The 13598-nt window shown below is 38.3% G+C and overlaps 1 protein-coding gene across 4 annotated transcripts in view; it reads left to right on the top strand.

Moving 5' to 3' along the window:
* The window catches only part of sdk1a (sidekick cell adhesion molecule 1a), a 245019-nt gene that overhangs the window by 110064 nt on the left and 121357 nt on the right, over positions 1-13598 (top strand). The window lies entirely within an intron of this gene.

Here is a 13598-nt window from a genome sequence, read left to right as displayed (position 1 = left end):
GGCCCACACTGGAAAACGCTGGGAAAAAAACTGAGAGAAACACTTCAGCCAGTGATGCAGAAGTCATGGATAACGTGCACGGCTTTCTCTGAGTGTGTGCGTGAGTGTTTTTCTCCCACCGCCTTGTCACAGAAGTGCAATTAATGCCTGTTCTCTGCCCTTCTTTAATCTTGCTACGGTAGTTCTTCATTGCCTTTTTCTAATTAGCAGCTCACCAAGGCTGAGATCGACGAGGCTGATCCGATTCGCCGTTATCAGTCAAGTGTCTTTCATTCCGAAGAGACCCAAATAAAACTCCACCACTGAGACACATCTAATGACTCACCTTTCACTCCAAGCATATAGCGGTGGGCCCATTTGAGAATTGCATTTGATTTTGGCAGAAGGTGTAATTGAAAAGTAAGCAGGCTAACGCAGGTAAATTTAGAAATAGACTCTGGGTAGTAATGATTTGCATTCGTTCCGTTTGGCTTCGGGCTAGGATTGATTAGGTAGGTCGACGTTCAGGCAGGTTTATTTTCAATAAAAACTCTGTGGTCGTGGTTCTGTGATTCCATTTACACCTGGAATTATTATATGTGTTGTTGATCCGATCGCATGTGGACAACCAATTGAAAAGTATGTGATCCAATCAGTCATGCCTTATGAGTAGACAGAAAGTCTTGGGACCAAATCCCATTCGTTTTGTAAACGCCAATCTATCATGAACAGAATAAACCCAATATGATTTTGTAATATATATATATATATATATATATATATATATATATATATATATATATATATATATGAGCTGGGCTTAAGAAGCACAGTATATGACACCATTGTTACCAAATTTTGTTCCTAATTTGAAATATTTTTTTTCAGATGTAATTTCAAAAAACATTTACATAGATTGCAATACTTTCACAATGAACTGTAATTGCATGTCTGGAAATTACTGCAGGGCTGTTACAAAAATGGACTGCCAGTGCCACTGGCTTGCTTAACAAGAAATTTCTGGAAAGAAAACAACCATCAGCGACTCCCAAACCATCAGATTCTGAGATGTAGTTTTACGCATATAACTTGTGTTCTTCTGAAGTAAAATTGTGCGTTGGATTGAAAGACATGTTGGAAGGTGGATATATACGGGCCCTTCGTAGATGTAGTTAAGGCAGTTGGCAGTTGGCCAGCTCAATAATTGGACCGGTGCTCTCCTGCCAGTGCTTTGACAGAATATTGCATCATGACAGAAAGCAGGGGCACATACATAAAATCAATATGCCACTGCTGACAATGTTCACTGCCGCATATATGCAACCGAGGGAATCTGTACCTTTGGGATCCTGGCGGTCTTCCCAGACAGCGTTGCTGCTTTGACCCTATACGCAGCCCAGCTGGTGTCTGCGGCATCCAGACTCGAACCCAGAAGCTCACCCAGCCCAGAGGATGGCAGACTAATATCAAGCAATCATACATCCAGCCAAGCCCATTAGCGCACTATTGGATGTGATGTCACATCCTTAATTGTTCTGTGGCAGCGGCTGAAGCAATGCAATCAGCTTAGCCATTTAAACTGGCACTATGTGTTACTGGGCAAAATCCCCAGGATGGACTTTGGGAAATTGGGCTGTACTTCTTAAGCACTTGACTGGCACGGTCATTACATTAACTGCCCTTGTAGGATCAAAGTTTATCTATGTGCTAGGATCTACGGCCCTGATTCAATATTAACATGGATAAACATACCGCAGCATGAATCTATTTCTCAGTCTCGGATGATGTTTCCTTCACAGAAACTGATAAATACTGCTTTGTAACACTAATGTCCTCTACAAAGAGAAGAGTGGAGCGGAGAAAACCAGTGGCTCTTTGTTTGGGATGTCCTCGTCAAATCTTAATATGCTTGGTATATATGGTACATATAAACATTTGATCAATGAAAAGAGGTACTCAAAATAACGGTATTGTTAAATTGATAATCTTAATAATGGTGCTGCTGTCAGTCTGCTCTGGAGTTTCTTAGCGGTTAATTAGCAGACTATTTCTGTCATATTTGCTGCTTTTTTGCAATTGATTAATCAGAATGATATGTGGACCAGAATTTCAACACTAAAATATACAGTGGCCTAATAAATTATTATAATAGTATGATTAAAAATAGTAGGGTAAGACTTGGTATGTTGCCCCCCCGGACTACACAAAACCTCATCTCTGCACTTTTGATGAATGGCTACACTATTTTTAATTTTGTCATTTCATTTGAGTATCAATATTTGTGAGATTTAGTCAGATAAAACAGTTATTGATCTAATTTTGGAAAATAGCTCACTATGACAGCATGTTATGTTGAAAATCATGGTTTTATGTTTCATGTCTTTATTGGGGGATTTATTAGCACACCAGTGGTATTAGACCTGTGGAGTAACCATTATCATTTTTGTTTTGAAGTGAAAAGCTAAAATTAGACCCTCTCGGGGTCTGATGTAAAAATGGCCTCCCAGAATTGGGACAGAAGGCCTCAAGTTAGTTAGTTTTTTTTATTTTGTCATTTAATACTATTAATAGGATTAGTCAGCATTTTCATTAATTATAAATACATTTCAGAAAGTTTTAATGATATGATGCTATATCGTTTTTCAACAACTACATTTTCTATTCTCAGCTTTTCTTTTTTTCTTTCTTTCTTTCTTTCTTTCTTTCTTTCTTTCTTTCTTTCTTTCTTTCTTTCTTTCTTTCATGGTTGTTGTTTTTTTAACAAATACTTGTAATCCAGGACCAGGTGATATTTGGCAAATGCTTGAAGTGCTTCATATTACCAATGGACATGGATGATTCAAGGTGTGATCACACTAGACTTTGCTCTTCACTCACCTTCATTTATATGCATGCAAATGTGGAAGCAGAGTGGAAAAAAATGCAAAAAGTACCATGTTTTCTTGTGTACCAAAGTTCAAGGTGGTGAATTCTGACCTTCATATCTGCATAATTGACTACAGATGGGCTCAGTATGGGTTGCATTGTTAGAACTTACTTAAATGGTACTTAATTGTTTTTAACATTGATAACAGTAAGAAATGTTTATTGAGTAGCAAATAAGCATATTACAATGATTTCTGAAGGATCATGTTACACTGAAGGCTGGACTCTTACTTTCAAATAAATGCAGCATTGGTGGACGTAAGATACTTCTTTTAAATCTTCTATATTTTACTTTTTCACACAAACATAAGTCCTAGACCGTGACATAATATCATGATACTCATATCTGTCGCAGAGACTGAAATAAAGCCTAGCGTGAGCACGCAAGCATGAAAATTCAGAACAATATTCTCGTTGTTTATCATTTTAACCCAACAAATGTCTTTTTTGCTCTGAAAACGACATTGTGGCATGCCTCTTTAAAATAAATGCCTGGCTGATGTGGTTTTGTTTCAAGCGCAATCACACATGCATATTTACGCGAGCGGCTCGAGTGTCCAAAAAGACTTTGTGGCCGCAGCAACTTTTCATTCATTCTCAAGCTGTCCATTTGAAATTCCGGTGTGAAAACGCATCTCATTGAAATGTGGAAAGCAGAGGCACCACTCAGTGAAAGCAGCTTGAGGCGGTCATATTTATTCCAGCACGGCTTCATTGCAAATGCTCGTTTCCTTTGCCCTGCAGATCTTTGTTTTCACGCAATCAGCATTATGAATTGTTGAGCTGTGTAGTCAATATATTAATCCAACTCTGTTTGATAGCGTGTTGAACATTCCCTAAAGAAAAGAGATTTTTAGTAACTTCATCACACGCCGCTGTGCAGTATTTCAGCGTTATTATTTCTCGAGCACTGTGTTTTCTGGTTTCAGTTTTTCGGTGGCCTCAGAAACGTCCCTTTGGTCTGTTAATGTAGCATGAAATAAGCGTCCGTGTGGACGGGCGATGCAGCTCTGTGTGATTCCTATCGCATCCGCGTGCTGAGGGATAACTGTGCCGCAATCCAAATGGTGCACAGTTATTATTTTGAGGGGTTTTTTTTACTCCTCTTCTGTGTGGTTAGGCTTCTCCTTCTCCATCTCCCCTAGTTTTTTTGGTCGTCTTTTCTTCTCTTTGAGCCACACAAAGGCAGAAAGTTGTTAAAGCAGAGAGGTCCAGAGGTGAATGCCAACGCAGGGGAGAACAGCGAAGCACGGGCCTTTGAAAGTCACTCTTATTGTTCCACACTGGCTTCCCCTTTAGACAGCATGAAACTTTCATGATGGCGATAATTACCCCATTGGCGAGAAGTGCTTTCTGTTGCCACTGCAGATGAAAGTAGCGGGTTGGAAGTAAGATATTGTGTCTACCTCTCATCGCTTTGTCCTTGCTGCATCCTCTACCTTGCTGAATTTTTCATCGTTCATTATTTGAGATCTTTGATGTTTCCACCCATTACGAGCTATTCAGGCTCCCATCGCGTTTCGCACATAAAACGGCTTCCACGCTAGACTCATCCTGTCCCGAGTACCACCAGCAAGAAACCAGACAATAAAGGAAGTGCTCACAGGAAGCCGATTATTTTCCTCTGTACAAGCGACGGGGCTGTGGTGTTTGTGTGGTGACAGTGATAGCAGCCGTGTTTGCAGTGTTTCTGCTCCTCCATATGTGCATCTCTTTTCATCAAGAGACTTGACAAGCGCAGACTCCTGCGTGTTTTGGCACTTATGTGCACAAAATTACACTTGCCACAAGCTTTTTGAGGGACCTTTATTTTCAACTAGTAAAACTGATCACTGATCATTCTTCTCTAAAAGAATCACTTCTGTCAAAACATTTGAAAAATATTTTTTTGGTTCATTAGAGTTTGAGCAAATATGATGGTAATAATAATTATAATAATAATAATAATTATTATTATTATTAAAATTATAATTTAATTGCAATTATTATAATATAATAACTTATATATTTTCTATTTTGACTTTTTAGTACATTTGAAATTAAAACATTTAAACAAGCTTGGCAAATAATTTATTATTATTATTGCATTTATTTTTTTAAATCCTGATATTAGCTAATTAATGAAACATTTCTGCTGTATCTTATAGGTGATTTAACACTGAAACATGAGCTTTTAGCTTATCTGACACAATATTGAAATATCATTTTAGGCTATTTCTGGCTCTTTTTTTCATTCAAATAAGTAGGAGTTGACTAGAAAATAGCATTACAAAGAACTTCTGAATGGACTGATTTGCTTAAAAAGGGCTTTAGCAAAATCAGAAACTGTTAAGGAAGACATTTTCGAGCTTTTTGGAGTCTGAATTCCAGGAATATGCTCTCCTGAAAAGAATGAGATATCATATTTGTTCTGAGCTGAATTGTGCCGGTAATGTGTTTGTGATTTGCTGTTATTATTTCAAATCACGTTAGCTAGCTTTTTTCAGCTGTTGTCATCATTCCTTGCGCTCCTCTCCACAGGTAGTAAATGATGTGTTAGACAAATGCAATCAGGAGGAGATTATCCGATTGAGAAATACGTCTCTGTCCTGTCACTCACTGGAGGGTTCGAGCCGTTGCCCTTTGCTCATATTCTCACCGAATGGACACGTCCATTGTGAATCAATGTGGTTTGGCTCTGAGAAGTCAAATGAAAAATGACGTAGGCTTGGCTAATTCGATAGAGGCCGTTTATGTGGCCTGGTTTTAATACACCTGCTGGCTGGTAGGGCCCCTTTATGAAGTTAATTATTGAGAGCCATCATCAGTCAATTGGGGCATCTGTGGGGTGAGCCTGTTCTAGCCCAAGGCTCCTGCCCACATTTGTCTTCATCCACTCCCTCCTTCACTCTTAAATAAATTAGTCTGTTGTCACTGCTAAAGCTGAGATCCAGAGAATCCAGTCAAGGCACTTTCTGCAAGTAGGGTGCACTTTGGTGTCCTAATGTTTTTGTTTTTTACCCATTACAAGTATATTTGTTTAGATTATTATAAAATTAACCCTGTGTAAAAATTGTAAAACAGCGTTTTTTTAAATCATTTTGGACTGCCCCATATACTGTATTGAATGATCTGTTTTTATTTTACTTTTACTTTTCCATTCTTGGCATTTTATTTTTTTTGCTGTAGTTTTTTGTGTTGTATACATTTTTACTTACAGTTTACTTCAATTTCTTTTTAATTAAATTGTTATAGTTTTTATAAATGTTTATTTTTTCAAATATAAGTTTGTATTACACATGCTAATATTATGCAAAATATATCATACAACTCTTAGACAATACTCTAGAGTGAAAAGCAGTGGAATTTAAAAAGCAAATGTTTGCCTTTTGGCCTTCCGTGTCTTTGTTTACTATATCAAACAATGCAAATATCATAATGTCACAAATATTTCATATCCGTAACAGTTTAAGATAGAAATAAATAATACGCCGAGTAGTTGGAGGTTAACAACAACTTTTTCTGAGATTACACGTGATCCTCCCTCACTTTGTGGATTAAGCTTTTTTTTTCCACTGACCATTTTGAAAAAGGAAAATACGTTTTTCGAGGTTCCAAAGAAGATTTTTGACTCTTTCATGGCACTGTGAGAATCCATTTGAAAGTTATTTTTGATTAAAGCCCTTCTCAGGCCTGTGGTGTCTGCTTGGTAGAGTTACAGTCATTCTCAGGATGCCACTGAGTGACAATCAGCCTGCCGTCGTCTCTGCTTTCACACCTCTGTCTGTGAAATAATGCAGCCGGAGGAAGAGGACACTGCATACGTCAAATCAGAAGTCAGCACATATAGCGCTCGTCCTGCAGACTGCTGCCCTCTTTTCAGTAAACAAGAGGAAAAGAGATGCAAGTAGCAGATAAGGAAAGGAGAAATAAGAAATGTGAATGAATGCACAGCCTCTCTCACGGCCGATAGGAAGCTTGTTAGACACCAATAAAGAAAAGTTTGAACTGCTCACAGGCAGAAACGGTTTGCGTATTTGAGAGCAATTTGTGTGCGTCTGCTTACTGGCGGCTCTGTTGGAGCTGAAGTGTGATTAAATGTTGCTAAAGAATTATCATTGACTCCAATTACACATTAATCAGGACCAGTATCGAGCCGAAACACGGATGATAGATAATTGCCTTTTCACAGGCTATTCCAGAGAAGTTGTCGGATTACACATTAAAATAAAGAAGAAATGCCACCACTAAGGTGCATTATTGAGCAATTGCTAAATTGACCGGAATCCTGAGAATGCAGAGAAATGTAATTTTCAAGATTGATTGGACTAAAATATGGAAAGAATTGTCTCATGATCCCATGACACTTTTATATAGCGAAGGCTGGAGCTTGGCATTGTAACAGGAATTACTCTCTATAGCTCTATTTGGGCTGTAATTGTTTTACATGTCGACATGATGCAATTTCAGCATTAATAGGTGTTAGTCAGTGATTTTATTGCCTTTTTCTCTCCTTTTACCACCCAGGAGAAATTCCTGGACGAATTACCTACTGCTTTTTGACAAACACTGTGGTCATGTGGTAATTTTATTCCTGATCGATTTGTCATCTCTGGGTTTACATAGAGTAATTGGTCCAAAAGTCAATCCAAATGCATATGTTTTATTATGGAGGAGTCATGTAAATTGCCATATTTTTGCCCTCTGGACTTTTGGAAATTATACTCTCTAAAAACACATTTTATTACAGGAGAATTGTGTAATTTTCCATACATACTTTGTGCGGTAATATTGTGAAATATTATTACAATTTAAACTAACTTATCTGTGTTAATATATTTTTAAATGTATTTTTTTTCTGTGAAAAAAATCTCACATGATCCTTTTGAAATCAACGTGCTGATTTGCAGCTCAAGAAACATTCATTATAATTATTATAAATGTTGAAAACAGTATTTTGTATTTATTGGTAAACAAGTACACTAGTAAAAGATTACTGAAGCTTAGTTGTCATTTCTGTTAACCGTTTTAAAAAATATTATAATATTCATATTTTGGATCATTATGTTTTATGAGGATGAAAATAAATGTTTGATGCAAGTTTTAAGTTTTTACGTCAAAAAGAAAGAAGTTGAAATGTTGCTGGTAATAAAAATCAGTCGGACTAGTGCTTTTAGCAGTACTTGAAATGTCTGCTTTTCAAAAAGCATCTCATAAGTCACTAAAGATTATGCCTAGTTCACTACCCGCATTCAGCAGAGGAAAAACTGGACTAGACTGGCTAGACGTGTGAACGAAAGAGACGTTCTGTGTTTGCTGGAAAAAATGAAAAGGAAGATATCTATCTTCAGCATGTTTATCCCTTATCCTGCTTTTCACTGAGCGACCAGCTCTGTCAGTCAATCCTTTTATGTTGCGCACTCTCGCTCAGCCCCCATTTCATGTCAGAAGACGCACGCTCCCGTCTCTGCGATGGCGGGCGACAGAAGTGTGTGGGTAGACAGAAAGCAATCTGTTCTGAAAAGGAAGATCAAGCTCAAGATTTCATGTGTGACATATTGAAACACTCCAATGTGTCGCAGGGACGGCGTGTTCGGCAGTGTGCAGCCGCAGACGGTTGCCCAGAGTTCATTGTGATGAGGCGGATTCATTTAGTCCCGAAGACGAGTGTGGAAATGTCAACGTATTATGAAGAGCTGACTTTTTTCTCCAGCTGAAATCTCATCTGCGCAATTAGTTACCTGTTGAAAGCATAATTCACTCCTGTAAAATAAAGAGTGTCCATCTATCTTGACAGTGCAGCCATTTGGCTTTCATTGCAAATAATACAGTTGCTAAGAGTGTGCGTGCTTTGTGATGGCCTTTCAGCCTTTTAACAAGGAGTCCATTACCGCTGGCAGCATTAAAAACCGACCTGTTCACCTCTCTAAATTGAGAAGAAAAAAAAAGAAACACCATCTTTAATTTTGAAGAATGGGATATTTTGGGAAACCAATGGCCTGCCTGTACCTGATTCTGCATTAACTATTAAGTATTGCAATTAATTCGCAGATCCATTTATCATGCAAATAGGCCGGTGAATAATGCATACGTTTCGGCTCATAAATAACTAATTTATGCAATCGCAAAGCGCTTTTTAAGATAAATATAATTAAAGGTCAATAGCGATTACATAAACACTGTGAACTTTTAACATGTTTAAATGTTAAATCTGGGCCTGCTTGCCAGATCGGATGAGAAGCAAAATACAAAAAAAGAACTTTTAATTGCCGCTAATTGATTCCAGACACAGTTTTTCACTCCAGACCGCTGGAAATACCTGTTTAGCTTTGCATAGGAAGGCTTTTTAAGTCTTAATGCGCTTACCAAAGTGTATGTTAGCTGGAGGCCGACTTCCAGGCAATCAATTTTATAATTGAATCAGAGTGAATGCTACAGCGGGTTTTGACACACAGGGTTGTTGTGTCTGTCCATCTGTCGCGCCGCGGCGGTTCTGCCGGAGCAGGAAAAGAAGCCGTATCCTGCGGTGTCCAAAGCTGCTAGATAGATCAAGACTCACGGCTCGTGCACCTGAATACTGTCGCTCGATGACTACAGGCCAGCCGTGCTGTCTTGAGCTCTGAGCTCTGAGCTTTTAATCAGTCTTCCCTGTGTGTTTCAGAGGAAAAACGGGTCTACGCTTGTCCTTTAAGCCAGCAGCTCTCAAACGGAGGGACGGGGACCATTAGCAAACGTCCAAGAGGCCACAGGATCACTGAATTATTTAAATTAGGAGTGACTATATTTTATTATTTCAGTTTATTTGTACTCATTTTGCTAAGTTGATTTAGAAAATCATTTGGAGCATGATCTGTTCGTTATTTCGTAAGTTTTTTTTTTTTTTTTTTTAAACAGCAGCCAGAGGCAGACAGTGAGCTGGCAGCCTATGTTTGATCAATTTAGCCTTCTCAAATCATCACGACTTGCCTAAAACAAAATCTATAGATATAAAACAGTTCAAGCACATAACACCATTAAACCTAAATGAATGTGCGCTGTATCCAGTAGTGTTCGGAGAGAGCAAGCTTTGCAGGAAATGGAGGCACCAGAACACTTGCGTTTTTTGCTCATAAAGAAAGTATAAAGAATCTCTTACTTGTGTGCACTCACAATATTCACCAAATAAAGAAATAAAGAAAACAAACATAATAAATATATTTATAGAAAGCTTTTACTATTGATTACTACTAATTACTACTTAACAAAATAAAACAAATCTTATTTCATTATAATCATAATCTGTGAAGATGCACTTCTTTCTACAGGCACATATAATAAAGAGATGGCAAATCAGGATTGGCAACTTCATCCATGCGACACCGACTCAGAAAACACTACTTTATTAGTAAATAATTCAAATAACTCCTTACTATTTCCCCCTGACACATTCATGGTAATTACTTTTGCTGTGGCTTTGCAGCATACTTTAGCCTATTGCATGCATTTGAATGCAGAACTCTTCAGCTGCGCCGACTTGAAAATTGTCCCAAATCCCTGCCCTATAAGTCGGGGATTGTTGGGCCCAGGGTCTAGTTTCTTCATCTGAACAGATTTGGATAAATCACATCACTTTTTTGTGAACTGTTTTGGACAATTTTCGCTTGTGAATAGTGCTTGATCCGTGCATATTTCCCTCATAATTCAAATGAGAGTTTCACTAGAGAAAGCAATATTATGCATAGAGGAGTTGTGTTTTAGCATAAAAAGTGACTAATTGTTTTGCATTTTTGGATTAACTTTTTGTTTGAAGAACATATACTGCAGTTCTTGAAGCTTAATACCTGTCTATCTGTCTGTCTGTCTCCCTTCCTATTAGTTAGCATGCATTGGCTAATGCACCTTAAACACGTACGTTTTAGCGGTACAAACATTTAGCTACTTTTCATTTAAATGTTCAGCATACAGACTTAATGACCTCATAAGTCAGGGACTTTAATCTACTTTATAAGCGGTTAAGCAACTATTGCACTTGGGTTCATTTGAGTTAAGCGTGCACTACAAACAAAGCAATATGTTACACGCGCGCCGCAATTAGCGGGTTGCTTTTACTAAGAGCGGTGTAATTCTTTTTAATCCTGTACATTTGCTCAAGGTTGCCGCTCTCTCGCTGTGCGTTGTGTGCCGCTAACAGGGAACAAGCATCTGTCGGTGTCATTGACTGGTTGTTGTGCAACGCTTTTTAGAAGAAAACCACATTCCCACCTCCTGTTGACTTTGTGCATCTAACGACTTAGTGCAAAATTAGGTAGCACCGCAGCGGTTTTTGGGCTGTTCTGTTGGCAGGTCAAGACAAGCCTGGCAGAGCACACCCATTATCAGTTTTTCGGCTCTTGCTACTTTTAAGCGTACTAGCGCAGTGAAGTTAGTATCTTAGTGGTGATGCGGTCAGGGAATTTAGTCTGCAGCTTTTGAAACGTGTCATTGGTGTGATAAGCGCTTGCTTCTGCGAGTCGCAAGGGAAAAAACAGTTCACGCTCCAAACCTTTAATTACATGTTTGGTGATGGTAATGTGCAAAGATTACAATAATTTCAGTAAACACTGTTTTTCATGTTGGTGCAGGCTAAATGGCTTTTTTTGGGACAGAACTAATTATCACTCACGTTGCCCAAGTCCCACAAAAAAAGGTGTTGTCCAATAAAGAACTTGGCAAGACAAAGCAATGTATTTTTCGGTTTAGATGAGCATGTCTTCTTTACTCGGCGCAACGTTTACTACTTTTTTTTGTGTGGGGTGGGGGCATTTAAAGATTGTAAATAAATTCTTTTTGAGAAGGCTGAAGGGAAGTTTCTCTCTGGTGAGTGAAACTAGGTCATGTTTGCAGAGCACTTGGCTGTATGGAGGATTAAATTAAATTAGGGTGAAGAAATTTGCAGAGGTATTGCAATTTTTGGTGATATGGTACTTTTGAAATATGGGACTGAAGAATACAGAAGCTGAAAAATATACAGACTTGAATCATCTAATAAGCTTGAAGCTCATGATGTATGCATTTTCCGCTTTGACTAGATTTTGTTGTCTAGAATGATTTATTTGATCTGATTGGGTCTTGAATGTGTGCCTCAAAAACTGAGAGACAGACACTTTAAATACTGATCTTCTGTATGAAGTTTGCCTACACGTTTTTATTGTAAAAAGGCAGCGAGCCTTTTATTATTGGAAATGTATTACAATAAGTCATCTTATAATTGTCTGTGACTTAATATTAAATAAATAAACAACAACAATTAATTTTAGTTAAAATTTAACCAATTTATACAAATAAAAAATTCAGTTTTCTACTGTGCACGCCGATTATAATGTCAGCTTTAGAGGATACTTAGGGACATTAAATTATGATTTAAATTATGAAAAAGCCTTAGGTTTATTTCACCTGTGTTGTCATTCAGTTTTCTATTGCCACAGAGCTTTCTTTTGTTCAAGCAGCTTTTGCCCAGATATAATAATGTTCAATTTTTCATTGTCTTTGCATCATAGACCAGAGAGATATACTGAGTTATGACCTTCCTAGTTCAAAATAAGTTTTTTGTGACAAATAATGTCGTAGGAAACAAAAGGTTATCTGCATCTCTGCCAGAGAGAGAGCTGGTGCCACGGTGAACAAAAAAAAGACCAAGAAGAACACCAATCATAAACAGACAGGCTCGTTGTAATTCAGGAGAAACGCACTTGTACAGCATTTCACCTTAAGGTGACATTCTAAACCTCTTTTAATCATCCTACCAGCATCCAAATGCATTCATTCATCTGCATTATATGGCACTTCTGCCCATCTGCTCCACTTCTTTCTTTCCCAACCCAACGTCTTTTTCGACATTGGCTAGCGAGCGTTTATCTCGCCTCCTCTGCAAGGTGAAAAATAGACTTGAGAACGTCTTCCTTCTTTGTTATTGAACAGATGTATCTGATCGATGTAAATCTACTAATGAGACTCCAAAGGCCTCCCTCCTTCCCATTCTCTGTATCGGGGCTGCGGGCTGCCCACTTTAATTGAGAATTAATTACAGATGGGGAGGAGATGCTACGGGGATCACATTAAAGCAGCGCCAGAGACGTTCCTCAGCAAGCTTTCACCTCCATCACCCATTCAGCCTTTCTCCTCTCTTGAGGGATCATTAAATACCTGAAGGTTCAGATCAATAACGGCTGATGGGTGGCGTGTTTTGGCAAAGGCATGTTTGTTTCATATGAGAGGCTTGGAAGTTGCGAGGTCTGTTTTTCCGGCAGTTTTTCCATTTCTTCTTCCTCCTCGGATCAGTCAGAAATGCTCAAGAGGAATCACTTGCACCCCTTGAGTAAATTATACCAATTAAACAGATTAAATTCCATACTTTATTCACTTAATTGAAGACACCGATAATTACTTATAATTACCGTTCGTCTTCTAAAGACCGATTGTCGGCCACTGAAGTTTTTGTGTTTTTGTCTTCGAGAGGGGTTGTGGAAAACAACATGAATGTTTAAAGTGGAGCGGGCAGACATGGGCATTGGAGAGGCAATGCTTCAATAGATAATGACCCAATGGTAATTGCTTTCCTTGAATAGTCTGTGTTTATTCCCGGGTATCAGACAAATTGTGAAGACTATGATTGTTTAAGAAAATAACAACTGGCCTAGTAGCTTGATAAGCATCTAAGGAAGATGCCTATCAAGTCTTTGATGCCAAAGAGCACAATA

Source organism: Puntigrus tetrazona, chromosome 3 (genome assembly GCF_018831695.1).
Source record: "Puntigrus tetrazona isolate hp1 chromosome 3, ASM1883169v1, whole genome shotgun sequence".
NCBI classification, from domain to species: Eukaryota; Metazoa; Chordata; class Actinopteri; order Cypriniformes; family Cyprinidae; genus Puntigrus; species Puntigrus tetrazona.
The sequence above is the reverse complement of the archived record's forward strand: the minus strand, read 5'-3'. Positions and strand labels throughout refer to the sequence as shown.